Below are 21,448 nucleotides of genomic sequence, written 5' to 3' on the forward strand. Positions count from 1 at the left end.
CATATATATATATATTCGGCGCAGAGTAAATATATGTTCTAGGAGCTGTTGTTCTCGGCGACCTAACTAATACACGAGTAGGCCAGTTTGCAAGTGACCTTTAGGTAGGACGTACAGCTTGCCTACACATTATAGATAATATAGATACGTACGGGACAAAAATAACCGCAGCTGAATAACTAAAGTAGAACTTTTGCCGACGATCGTGCACCAGTGAGATTCATATTAGAAAGAGCTACACATCAGCTTATCGAACAGATATACATACAAACCTACATAGCAGCTACGTATTTGTCTCGCATACTGCAAGCTTATTGCTGATATGCTCGGGTCGGTGCCGATTTGTATGAACACTCAACTTAACACAAGTTGAAAGCTGCGAACGCTAATTATTCAGCACGGTTCGTTTATTTAGCTCTACCTTCTATGAAGACAGATGAAGTAAAAAAGGAAAACTTGAATTACTATTTCCTGTTATCCAGTACCTAGCTGTAAGGAGTGAGTCTCGTTTCTCGTCGCACTAAGTAAATAAACTGTTCAGGGCATGATAATTATGCGTAAATGTTTGTTGATATACGGAAAAACAGATTCCAATAAAAATAGCACGTGATTCTATTAGGGGAAGGGGAACGAGTTGTCTTTCAGGCCATTTCTCAGCAATCAGGTTTTAAATCGTCGGTGGAGCAAGTGTTTCGGTCGCCATCCGGATCCTTCGATAGACTTAAACGCAAAACTGTTTTTCGCCTTTATTATGCCTTTGATTCAATTCCATATCGCAACTTATACACCTTTTTTTTGCCCTCAAAGCAGTACCGCATTCAGTACTTTGTACAGCAATATCTTTAAACAACATCACGGATTGCATTCCTCTAATCGATCGTTTGATTCCTTTATTTTTACTGTCATCGCTCTCATTTTCCTTTAAATGCAAAACTCTTCTTCCTCGTTCCGTTAACTAGATGTTTGGTCTATGGTTGGCCGTATGGTATGGTGTGTTCTAAATATATGCCATGTGTCAACAAATGTTGTATATTCATGTCAGTGTCGCCGCCACAGCGTCTATTCTTGACGCATCACTGAACGACAGCAATAGCCGTAACACCACGTACTGTTGCCATAGAGAATTTATCTCCCGTTTTTTTTAGCCTAAGGGGCTGCGGTGTCTTACCCGAAGGGGTTACCATCAGCACCGTTAGAATAATCACCGCCATCCTCCATTGCCAACTGCTGTCGAATCGAGGGCTTTTGAGCACCAGTGTCTTTTCTATACTAGCACAATTATTGAGCAAAACGTAGCCATTCAGCTAGAGGCATGCACGCAGCGTTTGTTGTGTTGTAGAATATGTAATGGTTAGGCCAAGGAAGCGGTGAACTCGTACTGCCGGCCGATGTTCGTCGCAGCGAGGTCGCAAACATGGCCTACACATAGGCCAGAGGTGTGGCGGCAGGCGAGCGACCTACCAACGGATCGAGAAGTGAGGGGGATTCACAGACGGCAGCAGAGGTCAGTTGTCCTACAGTTACTACTACTACTAATGGGACCGCTAGTAGACGCAACCAGCCAATTAGCCAGACAGCTGAGCAACCTTCTTTGCAGATGGGCAAAAAGGTACCAGCAAGCTTGCTGGCTCGCACTTGATCTGACATGGGCCTGACAGACCGAATACCCCAGAAGCCCTGGTCCAGGGCATCGCATCGGCAGCGCTTGGAGTAGAAAAGGCGAAGATTAGAACCGTGCTGGTTAAGACTAACTTATACAACTTATCTTGGCCAACCAAGCCTGACAGAAGCAACATACTTTGCTGAAAAGATAGTATCTGCAGGCCTGCAGGAGAAGACGACGACGACGCCCAGCTGCAGAAAAAGCAAGCGTTGGCTTGCTTCTTTTAAAAAAACGCTTTTACAATATTTCGACCCGTAATATATTCGGTTGCTTGAAACGTTGTAGACGGCACGGTGGTGATGCGCCGATGGAAGGCTGTCAAGGTATATATACATATATAAATGAAGAAAGGCAGATCTCCTCGAAAGAACTATTATTATATACGTACGTAAGAAAACGATGTGTTCGATGCAAACCACGATCGAGACCACTATTAGACCACCTGTACAACGAGCTATAACCAGCAAATTATTGTGGCATCCCTTGGCTGAATAATGTCAAACAACTGCGGTCGTTGGGTTGTAAAATACGATCCATTAAAAGAATCGCGTAACCCACAGGACAGAATAACGCTATTTCGAATGGAATCTTTAGGCAGCGTGCGGCCCTAAATGCGCATTTGCTGGCACTGGAGAGTTCCGTTATCACTAGAAGCCATTATACTTCATGTAATATACAAACATTCGAAATTGTTATTTAACCATAATTGTTAAAAGTGTGCATACTTTAACGTAAACGTAAGTTGGCATATCGACATCTCTATCATCGATCATACGTCGTATATAAGTTGCTGACGTGATCGATGCATCTCCAATGAATATATACTAATCATGATTCAGATCATCTATTGCTGCGTAGTTGAAGGTCACCGCTTTCGGAGACAGCTTCACAGCTCTGAGGCCAATATACGGTTATTGCTGAATCTAGCTTTCAATAAACAATGAGAATGTTTTCTCTGAGATTACCGAAATGCCCAACGTCATCCAACACGTCAACTGATCACGATGTTACGACTGAAAAATCTGCTATATCCGTTGTATCCTGCCGGTGTTAAAAATAGGACCCGGTTAAAATCTTCCACTCGCGAAATATCCATTCTCAAGAAACAACGGAACGTACATAGAGGAACATCTACCGAAAATTTTATTCTATAACCACAAACTTCGAATTCCCTGCGGCTCCTTTACCAAGTACGTAAAAAATAAGAGGTTCCAAAGTCTTATATGCTCTAATAGAAACAAGGCCAGCACACTTAAGGGCATGATTTCCTGAACGCTATAACCAAACGGACAACTCGGAAAATGTCCTGATGTTAAGACAATATCGCTTAACCAGTTACGATCATAGATTGGTCATAGAAGTACGTCACAGATAGATATTTTGTCAACGTGCCACGGAACAATAATTGCTAGCAAGTTTACTAACAAGCTATTTTCGATACTATGCAAGAAGGAGCTGATCATGACTGCTGTTTGATCCGAACAATCAATGGATTGCATCAACGACCTTCTGGTAAAGTCGGCAAACCATCTTGCTATAAGTGTTAATAGTGTGGTTACCTGAACTAAATCATTGGTGAGCAGGTCTCGTGTGCTGCGAACAAACAAAAACATGTACTGTCCCTTCGACGAGCCTCGAAGCCGCTGTCCTTCTGAAAATTGTGTCCAGTTTAGTTAGCCACGGACTATACCTGCTGTCCTGCAATAAGAAATGCCAAACAATATCTTAGCTTCGTACATCTGCTCTGATTCGAAACCATCACCACCGGCGTCCACTACAATTAGCACAATTGTGGACTTACGATGAAGCCACTTAGCCATCGACAAACGTATCAGTGGGTGTGTTATGGAAGGAATCATTTGCGGGAACGTTGAATTTAGCTGTCACCTGTATGTTATACACCGAACGACAACATAGATATCTCTGTTCCTCACATAGTAGCCAAGTACGGGAGACCAAGTGAGCGTCGAACGACCACAACAGGGGCCCGTATGTCGACGGTGTACTCAGGTTATGTGACTTGTCTTCATTGTGCCATTACGCCCTATGCACCCTACAGCAGCAAACTGAAAGCAAACGACATAAAGCCATCAAAGGAGAAAACAGGAAATGAGAGTTGATGAGAATGGAAGTCTCTGTCTAAATAAAGGTTTCGAGTTTTACGTTTGGTAGTGGCATTGAGCATTACCTTAGATGGCTGGCCCCGGCCACCACGAAACGAGGCACATCTACGCTTGGTTTCAAACCTAAATTACCTCACGTATTCCTAAGTATAGTAGGGAAACACGTTACGACAGCGTTATCACGGGGGCGGAAGTGTCTGTCTGTGATCCTTGTCAGTGATGTTTATGGCGACCGCGGGTGTAAGCCGCAACGATAGCAGTTAAAAGGCAAGTCAGGCCACGGCAAACAACGCAATAGCGTGAAAGCGGCAATAGCAACAGGCGACAAAAGGGCAAGCTAAGAAGATTACCAAAATAACTATATAGAACAAATATAACTACGTGTAAGAAACAGTGAACGCTTCTGCTGTTCAAAGACTACTAGCTAGGTCGAAAGCACAATCTTGTCGTTACAAGAACAGCCTTACAAGACGAAGCCATTGTTATCGTTGTTGTTAACTATAGATTTACGTTTATTCTACTGTATATAAATTAGTGGGTGGAGAGGTGCGTATAGCGCAAGCGTCGCATCATCGTCCAACGAAAATGTTATGCACAATTAACGATTTTATACCGACGCTGTGCACGTGAGCCTGTGTCTGGCCTTGAAACTTGAGCACGTAACTTCTACGTATGCATTTTTACCACTGGCGATTTTTCTGTCGTTACTTTAGAAATCTATGGATTTATTAAAAGCAGTACATTTGAGAACACCTTTGTTCTAGTGTTCATCTGTTTAAAGGAACAAAAAAGGCCATATCGGTGTATTGTATGGCATTCCATCATACGATTGATTTAACGTCACAAAAAAAAATGATTCCAACGCAGCATTGAAATTCGTCTAATTGAATTGTTTTCCTTAGAAATCGAATTTTACCACTTACTATCACAGGTGAATGCTTACCTTTGAATCCATATAGAGTGAGACTTTTACGGCTGGTGTAGCCCTTTTTGTACATTAGTATATAAATTATATAAGAGGGCTATTTTGATAGGCGTCAAGATTCTTCTAAAAATCGATTGACATTGTTTTGAACTTACAAGACTGGTGAGAATCACTAGCTGACGATTCAAAATCCGTTATTTTCCTTGTGCACCTGGAGCAAACAGTGTGTTACCCAGACCCAGACCGACAGACCCAGATAAAAGAAAGGTGGATTTCGTGAGTCGCGCTCTAACTCTGCGAAAATATATGGAACTATCTGAACAAAACGTAAAGAATACTTTAGCATAGGTTTACGTCTTCTAAAGCTGGTTTCTGTTAATATTGTCATTTATCTATGCGTTTATGCTGATGATATGAAAGAAGAGTTTGCTCAGGGCACATGTGATTTTTTATACTTGGCTAAGATCTGTCAACTTTACTGCCTGAGTGTCTAAAAATGCATAGCGGTAAGCACTTACAGAGGCCTGATGTAGGCTCTGATTATCCAACGGGCAAAACATAATTTAGAGGTTAGAAGTACCATCTAGCAAGGCTACCATTTTAGACGGTTTCGTATGAATAGACGGTAGTGTACCAAAATATGTTCTGACAAAAACACTGCTAAATGAGTGCTTTCGATGGGGCTTTGTCGATGTACCTGCACGATGGCCTAAATTTTGCGTATAGCATAGAGCATAACTAAATCATATTAATATAAACAAGGTAAAAAGATTCAGCTAGATATAACTAAATGTGAACCCAACTATAGGTTTATTTGTTAATAATCAAATCTTGTTCCTTCACCCGGGTTCATTCATCTATAACCTTTCATAGTCCTTTTTGCTTCTAGTTTTGCTACATGTTGGTTTGCATAGAAATTTGCATAGAAAGGCTGTCGCTTCTCGACTTGAAAGACTGTTAGTGAAGTCCTGCCGATAAAGTAGAGTATGATCAACTACTAGATAGAGTTCAACAAATATAAGTAGACGTATAACGTAATAACAATACCTCAGGTTGTCTTTGAGGTTTTGACTAATGAGGGCTTCTGTATCCTGGTACAACCTGTGTATAATTTGAGAAGTTTATGCACTAATGAGCTGTCTAGATTCCCGATAGACGGTAGATTTGAGCAAAGTTTTCTTGAGTCACAAATTACAAACGGGCTGTTTGAAAAATTACGTAACCGCCAACGGGACGTCATCTGAAATGAAACGTACAGCATTCTAGGAAGAGAACTTTTAGGCCTTTTTGTTTTTTAATTTTATATATTTGAAAACAGAAGAGCGGTTTATGAACCCTGTAATAATAATAGCGCACAGTATCTGAAAAAATCCGACATTGGTCAGCTTGTCAACTTACTGATTCGGTTTACGCAAGCACGTTCCCTTCTGTCGCTAAACGACTTCATCATTTTCAGTATTATGGGAACTATGTTGTTGACTGAATTTTATCAACGAATTATATATATATATATATAGTACAGTGCTGCCAGTCCTTCAACTATAATCTGAGGTCATCGGTACTGCATCAGATTTTCCAATGACCGAAATCGAACGGACGGGGATAATAAACATGCGTGAACCTCTATCAGCAACTATATCGTATTCTGAAGTCACAATATATATTGTTACTTTTCAATGGGAATCGAAATGTCCGATTGAAGTGTGCTGCAAACACGCTATCAATTCATGAGAGAAACATTTCTGAGGGTAATTTGAAAGGGTCGTTGTTGAGCGCTATTATTACGTTAGACGTAGCCATCTAATGACAAACTGTAAGAGGCCTGTCTCGGCCATTTTCTTAGCACTAACCATGATGCCATATATACGTCCTTACGGTATACGCATGCTGCATACTGTTGGAAGCGGCTGATTCTTTCAAAGAAGTAAGAGAGTCCAGAGTGAAGGAGGCAATGCTAGACAGACCCGTATGATGTGGAACGAATGAAGCTTCAGTCACCACTTGTATCAAGCCGTCCATGTTACAGATGCTGACGAGCACAAACAAAGAGCCATAGTAGATCGGGTGGACGAATTCAATTAAGAAAAAAGAAAAAAAAAAAAACGCTTTATGCGTCTAGCTATCAGACACAGTGCTGAATAACTGTGAGTTCAAATAATGTTGATAGATAAAGTGCTTCCAGACCTTACACGCGTGACGCGGGCATCGTTTGTGCTATGTCTATTAAAGCCTAAAATAATAAAAAGAATAGAAAAAAAAAAAAAAAAAAAATACAGTCACTGTTGCGTATGTGCAATGGAATAAATAATCGAACGATAAATTTCAACGTCGAAAATCTTTTGAATTAAGGCTGTCTCAGGCATTTGAGATAAATTAAGTGGCGTCCTCGCACCCTGTCGGCTAGGTTAATGTGGGTAACCTAACATTATTATTATTGAGATTATAATAACGTCGGCGCAATATTCTGTATTCGAATTTGTATTGTTTGGTTTTGTTTCGCCTCCAGATAAAATACTACGTGTTTTATAATACTGCATATTGGCGCAGCCCCAGCGACGTCTTAATGCGGCACAAGCTTTGTAAATACAAATCGTTGTAGTTATGTAAAACGTGGCACATTACCCTCTAGGCAAGCGGGATCTATTGAAAGCAGGCGTCCTTACCTGTGCGCGTATACACAATAGCGGATGTAGGAGTGGCATAACTTCGAATTTTGTACACAATCAGTACTAGTATTAAGCACGCAACTACAAAATCCTATTGTTCATTATTATTTTTCCCTATTTTAGCCTCTCTATCTTATTTCTGAGAAGAATAATGATTCGTTCGATGTTTTCGTTCAAACGACTATATTATAATTGCCACTATTACCGCGGCAAGCCGTCCCTCTGTTCTTCGAATTTTACGACATGGCACATTGCTATATTCTTTGCTTACCGCTCTTTCCTGTTGTATAGCTTTGCTAATTAGACAGGCCAAGTAAGGCTGTATACTGTTCGAGTAGTAGAGCAGGACCTAACCTAGGTACGATGCCGTAAAGTCAATCAAGTCATGTGCACACATTTCGAACAAGGTCTCCCTTCCAGATAACCAGAAAAAGGTAAACGAGCAAAACAGCTATCCGATAAGGCGCACGGCAGGTTGAAGAAGAAGGTGGTTTGATGACTTGCGTTACACACCAAATTAAACGCAAAAAAGCATAAAATATTTTTTCTATTAATTAAAAAGGCTATAAAAGCTACCATATATGTACTTAATAATTTCGCTGAGGATCAGGAAAAAAATAGATTACAGCCGCGTAATCCCGCGCTTAGGACCAGTACGCTCTTTTAGCAACAGCATGGTAGAGCCTGTTAGTGACAACTTCTCGTTGCGTGGTACGCCTTTTTTCCTTTATTTTCTTTCGTCGCTCTTTTGAGTTTTCAGCACTCAACGAATTCAATCACAACTAAGGCTATATTAGAAACAGGGTGATAACGATGCGTTTTGTTTCTGCCGACGCTGCTGCTCCGCTATGAGCAACTATCTAGACTCGAAATTCTACGAATGAGGATACATAATTACCGGGCAAGGTAAGGCGGTGCCTACTTAAGACATACAGGCCGTCAAAAACAGACACGTGCTATGTATCACTCGCTCTACCCGTGACCTATGAGCATGTCTCTGTCTGCAAACACTGACGATCTATACGAGATAAGAAAGCAACGAAGCAGTATTGTATACTAGCAAACAGAAGCAGCAGCAGCGGGAGCGGCAGAACACAGAATACCGGTCCATTCGTTTCTGCCAATGGATATTGCCCAAATGGGTGTGGATATTGCTTAAAATGGATGCGTTTTCTATGACTGTGCACGTGTGTAATTGTTTGTATTTGCCCGTGGAGTCATGTGTGCTTGCATGCCTCTGTCGCCACGTCTCTGCCTGCGCATTCTGTGTGTTTGTACTCGGTATATTGCCTGTAATATGTACTTACGTGCTAAGGGTCGCATTGCTTCAATAAATCGTTTTAACTTCAGCGTAGCTATGGCGACAGTAGCAACGGCGGTAGTAGGAGTCTAATGGTAAAATTAGAAAGGGGAACACAAGGGTGATTCCGCTTGAACATGTACAGGTACCTTGAGATCACACACGCACACAGCCGCACACTCGCACACAAAAAAAAAACACATATAATGTCGGTCATACAGAGATGACATACAATTGCTAAGCGCCCGGCAGGCAATTGATGATTTCTTCTGAGCTTGTCGCTAAGGGAAGAGACGGCAGGCGACGAAGCAAACAAACCTACGAAGCAAAGGAACGGCATAACTCTGCCCAACTCACTGGAGTCGCTGTTGGGACTTTGTCACCAAGCAACAGCACCAGTACCGCTAGGTCTGACCTGGGCTGGGTCTACCGCCTAACCGGTTTCACCGATCGGGCCGGCCAGGCGAAAGCTGTTTTATGCTGTACCGGCACCCGCCCTGCACTACCTTTCTTGCGCTTTGGCCTCTGTAACAGCTTATCGCGCTACCTATCTTCGCTGGCGCTCCTATTAATCATCGTGATCACCTAGGTAGGCGACTGCAATAGGAGTTGGAAAGACTACCTCTAGTAAACTACATACTCTCTACATGTAAAGTCGATCGGGTCGAACCTGCTCTCGGGACGCCATAGTGGCCATAAGCACTAGAAGAAACTTCCTCTCAAGAAGAGTGACGACGGAAAAGTCACGGCGGTTCTAAAAGGAAATGTACTGCCATCGAAATATTCCGAATTAAAGTTTGAAGACAGGCACAGTAATACTAGGACCAAGGAAAGGAAGCATGCGTTATGTAGCATGAATAGCATGTAATGTTATTTATTGTCGCTGGTTATTATCTAGTACGTTGATGTTACGCGCGCGGCAATATTAGCATTCGTCTTGCTTGTATTGGTGGGTACATCTACACCGATACGGATCCGTGTTATGCTAAACTAGTGCCAACCTGGAACTATGGCTCTCAGCGCGTAAAGATCATAATATAAGATGTGAAATAGTTTTTTTGTTAGGGTGAAAATTAGGTGCACACGTACAAAGCAACTAAGTATATTTCTTTTAGAACAGTTTACTCAAAATAAAACAATGTCTTTAATCGTAACAAATCTAGTATCAAAAGTACCATCGCTGGTCCATGCTACGCACGAACTGGGTGTGCTCGAATATACCACATACAGCTTTGTGTTGCAATATATATCTCATAGGTTTGTGCAATACGCCTAACCAGCCGAGTACGTCGACGAGCCCTGGACCGTACATATAATTAGGCTACAGCTATTTTGGTAAAACACTCGAATTCGTTGCCCCCTGACGTTTTACTTGTCAGTTATGACGTATCTCTATGCCCGTCTGCTTATCCTATCTATTATCTAGAATACAACTGCTTGTCATTCGTTTAGAGTGACTAGCGCACCGAATCAAAATGAAACATCGCAGCCCCCATCTTCAGAACCGTTCCACGCTGCGTGTATCGTTCAGTAAGCGTCTAGTTTGCTATTAGCAAGTACTATCATATCACCTGTATCAGTGATACTGCTAGCTCTCGTAGCGCGTTTACTATATCGTAGAAACGGCGTCGGTGAGCGCCCGCGAACTCTATCGCTCGTTGTACATCTGACCGCACCAAACGTCCGGTACCCTAGCATCGGCCATGCATATACATACCTATTTAGCCATATGCCTAGGTTACATAAAACTGAGTATAGTTTGATCATCTGATCGTATGTGACTTATACGGATCATTCTGTTCTGCAGATCAGCTATTTTCAGCGTACAACACAAGGCCGAGTGTTGACGAAACAACACTGAACTGAGTGAATCTGCTGCAGCTTTTACTGCAATAACCTGGCCGGCTTTACTCTCCTACGATTCAGCGCCGCAACGGCTGTGACAGTGGCTCACTCAGCAGCGGCGCGGTTGGTGGCGGCCCTGGTAATTTCGGTGCGATTGGTGTTTAGACATAAGCGATAACCAGCGAATGTAGAAGTCATATGGAAAGCTCTACCGAAACAAGCAAAACGAAGAGTATAATACCATGTCTGGCTGGTGCTGGTGCTGCTATTGTCTACTAAAAGGGCGCAGCTTTAGCTTTCCATTCGACTCATGCGCTGCCGTCACAATAGTAGATGACAGCGGCAGTAATAACAGACCCAATAGTGCCACCGGTGGTTATACTGTGTGCGTCGATCACTATTACAACGATAGCTATAGTACTGCGTCACCGTACAGATATATTAAGCAGAATGCTCAGCGGCGAGCAGGCTGGCCTGGCAAACTAAAAGCACCGACTCGTGAGAAGACTCGTGTTTTCTATCCTGTACGAGCAAATGCTAGCCTTCCTCCATGCCCGTCTGCGTTTTTTCCGTGTTTTTTGACGGGTCCGAGTGCGTTCGCGCTCTGGTGGCTGCGGCGTCGTCGGCGGCCGCTGCCACGACGGCGACGACGACAACCACCTCGATCGGTATTCAGTGGACGCAATACTACGCGTCGTTTTTTCGACGCTAAGCTACGTTACGCTGCGTTGCCGACCTGGAGAAACCCCTAGGAAAAATCTAGTCTGCTATAGTCAGAGAGGCCAGTGAGGGATCGCTACTACGACGAATTGTTGCTATCGTGCTCGCCACTAAGGTCACGCTAATGTTCTGCTTTAATTTTGCCTTCCCACTTTTCCCCACGGGTGGAGTGGGCAGTAAGTTTCGATCATCAGCCGCTCGTACCGCCAATACAGCTGCCGACCGGGTGGCCGCTGAACGAACGCAACCAACTGCTATCCGTCTGTGAGTAGTACGTGTGTCTATGACCGCGTATGACGACAATAACGGTCCGAGTACCATCGACAGAGGTGCACGCTACGAACTGTCTGAACGAACCTCGTCTAGACCGCTAATGGCCACCGGCACTTCGTCGGTTTCCCCCAATTGAGCCCTGCACAATCAGTGTGGGCGAACCATCGATGCAGTCATTCGTGACTTTTGCTTTCTTTGCAGTCTCGTTCATAGGTTCTAACGTCGAACGGTGCGCAACACCGCGAATTGTAGGCAATGCAGTACAGGACCATAAGCTGATAGTCGCGCTTGGCAGACGCTGCTAATGTTACTAAATATCCTGCTTGTTGAAATGGATAATACGGAGAGAGATACGTTACTTAGAAAAAGAACAACATGAAAAGCAGGACCAATATAAGATTTCGTCTACACTTACCTAGCGGTGTGAGCAGTTTCGCATAGATGGGACAAATCAGCGGTAACCATAACAAGGAAAGATTTTCCTTCCAGTTTCACGGAAGAAAACGCACACCTTTTTTGACGCGTCTAATAATATCACGACGCATATAGGCACGGTACGGATTGGGGATTCACAGCAGATTTCGGACGTTCAGTGTTATGGAATCTGCTACATAGAGAACTGAGGCGTATAACTTGCAGAAGGAGCATGTACACGATTGGCTAAAAGGATTTGTTTTTAGGTCGTACGGCTCCTGAAGGGGCACATAAAAGATTCCATTTGCTATTTAAGATTGATTATTTTTGCGGCATTTTGTAAAATTCTCGACTAACAAGGATAAATTGACTAGTATAATACTAATGGTGTCCAAGAGCACCATTAACAGATCTGTACACGAAATGATCTAGCATCTTGAAGCCAAGTTGTCGTTGCAGAATGTTTAGTTCCAAACATAAAGTTCCATTACCCATAACAAGCTAGTTTATGGGAACTTCTATCAGAGTGTACGTACGTACGAGGTGGGTGAAACTGAACCATTCGCAGATATAGCTTCCTTGAAAATCTATTCGATACTCGTTTCAACCATCAGGGAAGATATAGGCTAACACAACGATTATAATGTATACAAGGGAACATTTCTTACCTAACAGAACAAAGATTCCCAGCCATACAAGCAATGAATACGTTGAACCTTCATTGTAATTTGCTATTTGCATTGTGAGAACAATCGAACACCTCAAACTGCTCAAAATAGTAACGTGCCATCACGGTATTTAACTATCATTTTCTTGGTGGCAGGCGAAAAATAGGTTAGCTACCTAAAATGGTTCAGTTTTTAGGTTCAAAAACACCCCCAGCCCTTTTGGCAGAATTGGAATTTCTCACTGGACAGTCTTGAATCTTCTTTCTCTTTGGAGGGCTAAAAAAAAAAAAGTCTAACCTAAACGTTACACAACCCCAGGTTACCGGGTCGAAATGTCTGGTCGTATATAAGCACTATTGGCCAGAACAGATATAACGAAAAAACACAGGGGGTGGTAGCGGAAAAGTTCACAACAACGCTATTAAGCGTTTTTCATCTTTACCTCATTAATTGAACAGCAGTAAGGTAAAATAGATTATCCTAAAGCAATACAGAAAACTACAACTTCTTTTAATAACCTTTCTTATATATCTATTAGTCGGGCTTTGTGTGCGTGTCTCGCTCATGATCAGCGACTGCGTTCTCCGGGACGGTTAGCGGCGCAGGAGGTAATCACTGACAGGCCATCTGTAATTCGGTAAAATCGGATAAGTATATAGATTTAAGTTAGTGCCGCTAAATACTACCGTTTACCGCAGTGTTCAGACCCGTTTCGTCATCACTCGTTACAAAATCACAGAAATCCGTCGGTTTCTGCAAATCTGCTAGTCTACCGCACGGCTCCTGCTAGCTTGCTCGCTCGCTCGCTCGCTCTGCGAAAGACAACGTTCGTAAGATGTCAATGTCTTCGTCATTTTTTAAACTTTTATTTTTTTTCTATTCCCTACAGGTTCGCTTTTTCTCTCGCTAGCTCTCGTTGCATGTGAATATGCAATATTTAACTCTGTTACAGAAGTACAAATGGGCGATTACTAATGCAAAACACCACGCTAAAAAACTGCTTTCTGGGGTCCTTCATGTCTGACTACTATTGTTAGCACATATATAACTATAATGAATTCAAAACGACCAGAGCGCAAAATATATATATATATATACATGTTGATCGTCTTCTTCTCGTTGTTGTTTTTATAGAAACATTTCCAATACTGCAGTAAGTTTCGAAGCAAGAGAATTTGTAGCCAACAATTAACATAAGCCCCATTGCTACCAGCATCACTCGCATAACGGTAGCAAGATGCCCCAGCGGCATTCTCAACTCGCGACTCAGAGGCAATTTGGCGAGTAGTTATTCGTTATAGTTCGTCCGTTTTTCCAAAGATCCCCTCTCAGACTGACGACCTACCATCGTTCTATTGAACGTTCCGTTCACGGATTCGTGGCGTCACTCTGATCATGTCACAGATATAGCACAAGCAGACACAGTGCGATATATTTAACTGCCTTTCCCACTGGCCGTGATGGTCTCTGACCCGGGTGAGACATTCGGTCCGTGCTCTGCTGACTGGACACTTGAAAAATCTGTTCATAATGAGCTGCTATTGTTGTATAATATAGTATTGTTGCAGCACAGACAGATCAAATCGAGCAGCGCTCATTTTCTCCCATCTTTTTTTGTCCGACTCTTACCTAATGCCTTGCAGCTGGTAACGGATTACGGCAAAAACAAGCGGCGACGAGTTGCACGAAAGCTAACACTGCCGATTCTTTTCGTCGAAGCGGCAATGATAAGCTTCGTTCGTGTATTAGCAGATCGTTAACTGTCGAAATGGACCTTCCTTCTTGAGCTGTACTTTCTTAAGCATGTTTCAATACCTGCACGTCTATTGAATGATCACGGTCACCCTTATCGATGTCGTCGTCGTCGTCGTCGTCGTCATAATCGGTATTACCATTGCCTGATGGTGGAATGCAATATCCGACACTGGAAGGTCCCATACGTGGTCACTGCAGTACAAGGAGCACGCGAGAGATATGTAATATCGCGTAGATTGGTATGGCTATGGAGTGAGCGCGATCCCGACTACGGCCGCTGGCGAAAGCAGCTAAGGTGTCGTTCTCTAGATTTGATAGACCTTCAAAGAAGATCAAACTATGAGGATCTTATGAATCTGGCCAATAATCATGATTTATCAACGGATGATCGATTAGGTAATGGCCCGACCAGATTGATTCCGAAACGTAGAGTTCAGAGAATAGGTGAATAACATGCGGCCGTCGTACCTTTTACGTTTGAACTGTTCTTTTTATAATATTATCTTATAGGAAATGTCAAATTATTTCCTTCGTGGCGCGTTAGCATTGCTTACGTACGACTTTTCTATATAGAAAAGTGGACACTTATACGCTGGGCACCGCAATTATTGTACGTATATTCAGCGTACATAAATATACTACGTAATTTCATTATTCTATATAATTTACTACTACTGTATATGCTTGAACTCTATGCAATTATTTATAACTCGTATTTGAACCTCTCTCTTCCTAGCCTACCTAAAAATAGCCAAAGCGTATTTTGTATGTATGTTTTTTTAATTTTTCTAATATTTAACTTCAATTAATCTGTGTGTTATCTATCAGAGACGCCCACAGAGCACACACGTATAGCAGACACTCCATCAGCATCCGTTGCCACAAAATATAAAAAAAAACGATCCTAGCCACACCTTTTAAACGTCTGCTCTTCTTTGTGAGCTGACATGACACTATATTACTTTATAATATGTAATGCCGATCTGTTAGGCAGGACCCTAATAGGCTAGCAGCCCACCAGCGTATATCGTTGCTGCAAATATACTCTGGTTAATTTGTTTGCTGCTAATGTTATTCAACGCTCGAAAAAGTCTATTCGTAGAACGACTGCCAATCGAAACCCCCTACACCCCCGCCCGCCGCCCCACAACCGCATTTAGCTGTTTCCATCTAACTTGTATCATCCTGCGCTTTACGTGCGTCCGGCGTACACGAAGGCTCAAATCGAACGATTTGTTGCTGGTCGGCAACGCTGCTTGAGAATCACTATCGGGTACATACGCTGATTTACATATATAGAGCCATTCCATTCCCACCAGCTGAACTACTATCGTTACCTGTCTGTCTATCAGCAGTGACACCGTTCTGATATCGTACGCTGCATTCTACCGTGGCGCCAAAGTTTCCCACAAGTTTCACACGCACACTTGTTTGGGAGTGATTTGGTGACGTTAATACTATAACATGTTGAATTGCCGCGTCAGTGCACAGGAGGTGAAGAGCATCGATAGGAGCGGCTCGACGGGAACGCGGAGGGCGCCAAAGAGAGCTATCGGTGCAGTTCGTGAAGATCGTGGTAACCGCGAAGATCGCAACGCTGCGCGGCCGGCCCACGATGGTGATGTCACTATTCGCTTGTTAGTGAGTGCTACTGCGTTTGTGGCGGCCCCGTTAGTGATACGAAGCACAACAAAGCAGCTGATTAAGAAGCAGTTTCGATACGTGCAACAGAATGGCGATACGTCCGAGGGCTTGCGGGGTAGCTCTTCGGTAACGAGTTGCTAGCGCTACTACTGCTACCACAACATCATACGACTGGTCTGGACAACTTGACGGCAACCCTTCCTAAAGCGAAAAGCATTTTGACAATTTGTTCCGTGTAGTCATCAATAGATAGTTCTATTGCGGGTCGTGTTCAAGCGACCCCGCCTAAAATAAATCTTTCCCTGTTGCGCTGTTGACGTAGTCACAAAGGAACTACGATTCTATTCGTTAAACCCACGTATCCGTTCGGATCTAACGTTGTTCTACCGTGACGGCAGGTACGTCGTCGTTTGTCGACAGTGGCAAAAAGCATGAAGTGTTTTCGAGTACCTTTTAATGGTATTACTAGTGCGGGACGAGGCAGAATCGATGGGGTGGAAAAAGATATGACACTGACCCTATCTACAGTTTCATAATTCCAAACAAATAGCAAGCGGCAACAATCAACTGTAGATATTTCCTCTTCATTTACAACTGCGACACCCGTACAGATAGGTCCGTACAGTTCCTATATATATGACTAGCATATATGTGAGAAATGTCACTGGTTGGTTGGCTGCTGGCGCCATTAACAGATTAGAGTTATTGGATTTGTAAGGACGGTAAAAGCAAGCGGATTTTAAACTTCGTAGTTTACGATGTTCAGTGCTCGAAGCCTTTTTCCGCCTGTGCCCGTAGGCACAAATCAATCAAACAGTAATCTATAACAAATGGTATCAGATCTAGAAGAATATTTAGAAAGTTCTAAAGCTTTATAAAAGACGTCACTTTTTGTGGTTAGCCGCCAACAGTTTTCGTTAATTAAATTTTTACTAATTTTTCATCTATTTAATTGTAAATATCCAGTGTGTTCCGTCCACTTGCGTGTGTCGTTAATGTAAAAACATCGCTTGTATTTTTTTACTAATTTTTCTACGTTGGTGAAAAATGTAGCGGTGATCCAAGGCGCAATTGATCCTATACAAACAATGCTGTGTCAGTGATTGTTCGTACGCTGTGAGCATTAATGGCTACTTATGTTTGTTTTTTTTTTTTTTTTTCTATCTTATCGCAAGTTAACGCTGCTTAAGTTAAAGCGTGCTTTTTTTAGTCAATGTGCGTGCGAAAAGGGGAACACAACGCAAGTCTAGATGGCTTACTGCTGGCGTGTGGGGTGCTTGGTCGAATGGTTTCGGCGATCAACCAACCGATCAGGCCAGGTATCGGTTCCAATTAAATTTAAGTGGCCATTCAATAGTAATGCCACACCGCATTCAACTAACTCATCACTGCTGGTGGTAATGATTGGCTAGTTAACTTACCGAGTCACCACTTCGCACCCTGAACGCAACAGTTGAGAGCTGATGTTTTTGTGGTTAGCACCGGAGGCGATATCTCCTACTATTCACAAATACTAGTTGAGGCAGTAAAAATGTTTCGTGAAGTGGGAAATGAGTCTGTACCTGATTTCGTCAAGACGGTCCGCGGCCGCCGGTAAAAGAAGCCGACCGAACGTTCGTTCGCAACAGCCGCAACGGTGTCAACGCATAGTCATAATGAGAGTCTGTGGGACTAGGTTTGATTGAATCATTGCAAGTAGAGGTAACTGCGGACTCCGCCGTTATTATCTTGTTGAGCCTGAGTAATGATTGCCTTCTAAATCGAACTTAACTCACCGTCCTTCGTTGACGAGCTGCTGCACCGACGTTTGCTGTATAGGCATTAAACGGATGTTTGCAGAGTTCTATTTTTGTGCTTCAGGCGAAGTACGTTGAACACTTCACGGACGGATAGACGACGTACGTGTATACGTGGGCCGCGGTAAAAGCTAGCCTTCTATAGTCGCTTCGTACACGTGGTTTTCTGGTAACTTCTTTTAAATTACGATACCCTTATAGAAAAATCTAAAAGAAAAGATATCCATTTATTTTGAGTACTAACACACGTTAATGAAGCAAAAAACAAGTATTGATAAGTAAACGTTGAGTTACTTTTTGTCAATAACTATTCACTATGTTCAGTAGACGAAAAGTGGACAGACAGGCCTTTTGTCTTCAGTTTTTTTTTCTTAGAAATTCTACTTTGTCTTTGAAAAGCCACAGCGACGCATCTAGAGGATGCATCTATTCTTTTCGTTGCTGTACACTTATTGTGGATGGACAATCACGGAAGTGTACATTAGAATCTATTTTTGTACCTATACAAAAGAAAAACTGACTTTTGGCTGCCGGTGGTGGTTTACCAAGTAGTGAGTTCCCCATTAAACACACACCCTTGACCCAGTGTATATGATTCGCGGGTTTCGAAGATGTAGATCATTCACAATACCCCCGCCTCCCTTGCTATTTGTTGTGGCTAATGCCTGTCTAAAACCGAAACTAGCCACTATAGCTTATTTCTCTAGGCAAGTGTGGTATTCTATCTAGTTATATAATATCGTAATCCAGTATTTAAATAATAATAATAAGCGACTTAATTATATAGATCAAGCGCTATGGTCATTACGTGCTCGTAATACTTTCTCTACAGTATTACACGACGGCGACAGGCAAAAATGTAGCCTAGAACCCTGATGGAGATTATTTAAGGCTCAGCCAAGCTGAGATGAAAAATCGAGGATTCGATTCCAGCAAACGGACGTATTTATGGACGTGACAGTGAAGTGGCGACGTATTTGCCAACGAAATATCGGAACACGTACTGGTTTTGGTTCGAACTCCACTTAATGGTAGGGGCCAGCCATCCAAAAGCAATGGATTTAAGATCTGAAACATCTATTTACAACAGCCTTCGTTCGTCGAGAGTTGCTGGTAGATCTATTTGACAGATAGAAATTTGGCGCTGACAATTACCTCTCAGAAGGGTAACAGTGTTTAGTTCTCGATTCTACTATTACTATCTATGAAGAGTAACTTTGCCGTATATTACGCTTGCGATACGGGTCGGTGACGATGGAAAGTTTACAGCGTTTTGTCAGCGCTACTCATCTTCTTTCGTTCAGTGATTAACAAATCGCGGCAACGATAACCCAATCCTTTTTTGTAGCGCCTATAATACAATGTACAATAGCTCACTAGAATGTAATGACAATAGTAACTAGGATAATTATTACGTCTTATTATTCCTCAAGCGTAATGCTAAGTTTACTTGACGTAATAATATCACAGTGTTGTTTAATAAGCACATATGAAAAAACTACAATGAGTGTGTGTGTACGTGTGTGTGTGTGTGTGTATGTGTGTGTGTTTGTGTGTATGTGTGTGCGCGTTAGCCTTGTTTCTATCCGTTCATTTCGTTTATACTAGAAATCCTACCATGTAGTAAGTAAATTTCCGTCCTGGCTCGTCATGACGCGTCGTCATTATCCACGTAAGACAAGGCCAGTGGGACCGTGGTGATGTTTGTACAAATAATCAATCGGTGGCGTTTAGCTGCGATGGCGGCGGCGGCGACGGCAGCAGCGTTGTTTGCTTTCACTACGGACGATCGCCTCCAAAAATCGACTCATGGAGCTGAACTCACATTACATGCGACGTTTTTCCGGCCGAATTCACGGTCTAAATCACTCGTTTGCGCTTTGGCTGATTTAAAAACGACGACACAGGCTTCAACAGTCGAACGATAGAGGCAAATGAGAACGATGAAGTAATAATTTTTAAGTAGTAAAGTAAGACTGTTCTCTGTTTCGGAGACGAGAATAAATTATCGTCACGCGGGTACAAGCACAAATCGAAATATATGCGTGCACATAGACTTTGAGAAGTAGAAGTTGAATAAGACGAAAAACAAGCTGATGCGCGAAAGAACCAATCACCGGACCAACTCTACCACCGGCCGATGTTCTGATATGATTAACGCAGCATCAGAGGGAATTCCGGAGTTGAATCGGACAAGACAGAAGAAACAATGGACAGATAAAAAAAAAAATTTATTCGCTAGAATAGTTTGTAAGTTCGTACGGCACCGCCGACGATAACGAGTACGCGACAAATCAGTAAAAACCACTGCTGTTAAACCCTCGGCTGTAGGCAACGAATGTACATTAACTAGAAGCGCTATACAGAAGTTTTGTTATCTGTTTGATTAAAGAGCATTGATGTAATCAAACATGTCATCATCTCTGATTTCATATATATATATATATATATATTCCATCAAGCCATTGTAATATTTTTACGAAAACCAGGAGAACCATTAGAAAGCTAGCAGGCGCTGAAAACGCTCAGGTGGTCCGACAAATTCAGGGAGATGGACAAACACACATACATCGACCCGTAGTAGACGTATAGGATGTCGAGATGGATGCGAGCGGTAAGTAGCATCGCCGACCGCTGGGGAAGATATGGAAAAAATCTTACCCTTCTGAGATACATCCGTAAAATATGCATCATGTCTATAACTACGAAGTTGCGTCGTATCTAAGTGTGTTTCTTATATAATAATGGTCACATGATTAATAGCTTGTCGTCGCTCGGCAACACTTTGCCTGTTTAGCAGCGCGGGTCCGTGATCGGGAAAGATCACAGATCGATCTACAGTGACGGCGCTGAAAAGGCTTCGAATCTATTTAGCTGCAAATAGATCGTGTCTGTTATTCCTTGTAAAGCGGACGTTTGTTTCAATTCTACGATAAACAATTTATTTAATTCTAATAGTAAATTTACGTATAGATTCGGTGTTCGTTTGCTTAGTGCGGCAGCGACGGCGACGATGCTGTCGTAATGCAGAAGTATAAACAGAGTAGGGTCGAGAACCGCAAGAACAAGGATCCCTTGCTAGACGTGCTTGCTTTTCCCAAGAGTAGATGTGCGCCGATGAGCCCACGAACGCTGGACTCTTATTGTTTCAAAAGATTTTGGCCTCGTTTGCGCTGGGTCAATCTTCACTATGAGAAAACATACATTTGGTACAACCTAGTGTTCAACTATTTGTGTACAGGTCGAAATGCAAGGGTTTAAAAAACCATTAACGGGTCAAATTTTTTAATTGAGAAATTTTACGTATTCATCTAAATTCTAATTTGATAATAATAATTTTATGCGTACATACACGTCGACGTACGTACCTATAACATTTCGTGTTACTATAACAAATGTTCGGCGTTTATAACGGAATCATCCTTTATACACACGATCGATCTAGATCAAATCGCGTCTTGTTATTTAATGGCGAGAATCTCTCGAGGGCAAATTTCCAAATGCCCACTTCGATACAGAATGTCTAAAAATATACTGTTGAGCCTTATGCGTTCGACTCAGTCCGCTGTGGCTACCCGAACACATAACGACGATGACTGGCTGGAAGATATTCCACAAACGGATTGTCTGCCATAGCTACAACTATCGAGGAATCG

The 21,448-nt window shown here is 42.5% G+C and overlaps 2 long non-coding RNA genes across 9 annotated transcripts in view; one reads left to right on the forward strand and one right to left on the reverse strand.

Moving 5' to 3' along the window:
- Nucleotides 1–9,119, reverse strand: part of LOC111258840 (uncharacterized) — an 11,596-nt gene extending 2,477 nt beyond the window's left edge. Inside the window, exons 1-3 of one of the 8 annotated variants that reach the window (XR_015310310.1) lie at nucleotides 8,910–9,119; nucleotides 8,685–8,766; nucleotides 3,223–3,361 (exon numbers count right to left, since the gene is read on the reverse strand). This is a non-coding gene — a long non-coding RNA (uncharacterized LOC111258840). Of the gene's footprint in view, nucleotides 1–3,222; nucleotides 3,362–3,464; nucleotides 3,730–3,851; nucleotides 4,000–7,374; nucleotides 7,513–8,684; nucleotides 8,767–8,909 lie in introns of those variants that run through there. The other 7 variants (XR_002679227.2, XR_015310313.1, XR_015310311.1 and 4 more) reach the window with 7 other exon arrangements.
- LOC147753728 (uncharacterized) overlaps nucleotides 1–21,448 on the forward strand; it is a 42,780-nt gene that overhangs the window by 7,084 nt on the left and 14,248 nt on the right. The window lies entirely within an intron of this gene.

Source organism: Varroa jacobsoni, unplaced genomic scaffold (genome assembly GCF_002532875.2).
Source record: "Varroa jacobsoni isolate VJ856 unplaced genomic scaffold, vjacob_1.0 scaffold_269, whole genome shotgun sequence".
Lineage (NCBI taxonomy): Eukaryota > Metazoa > Arthropoda > Arachnida > Mesostigmata > Varroidae > Varroa > Varroa jacobsoni.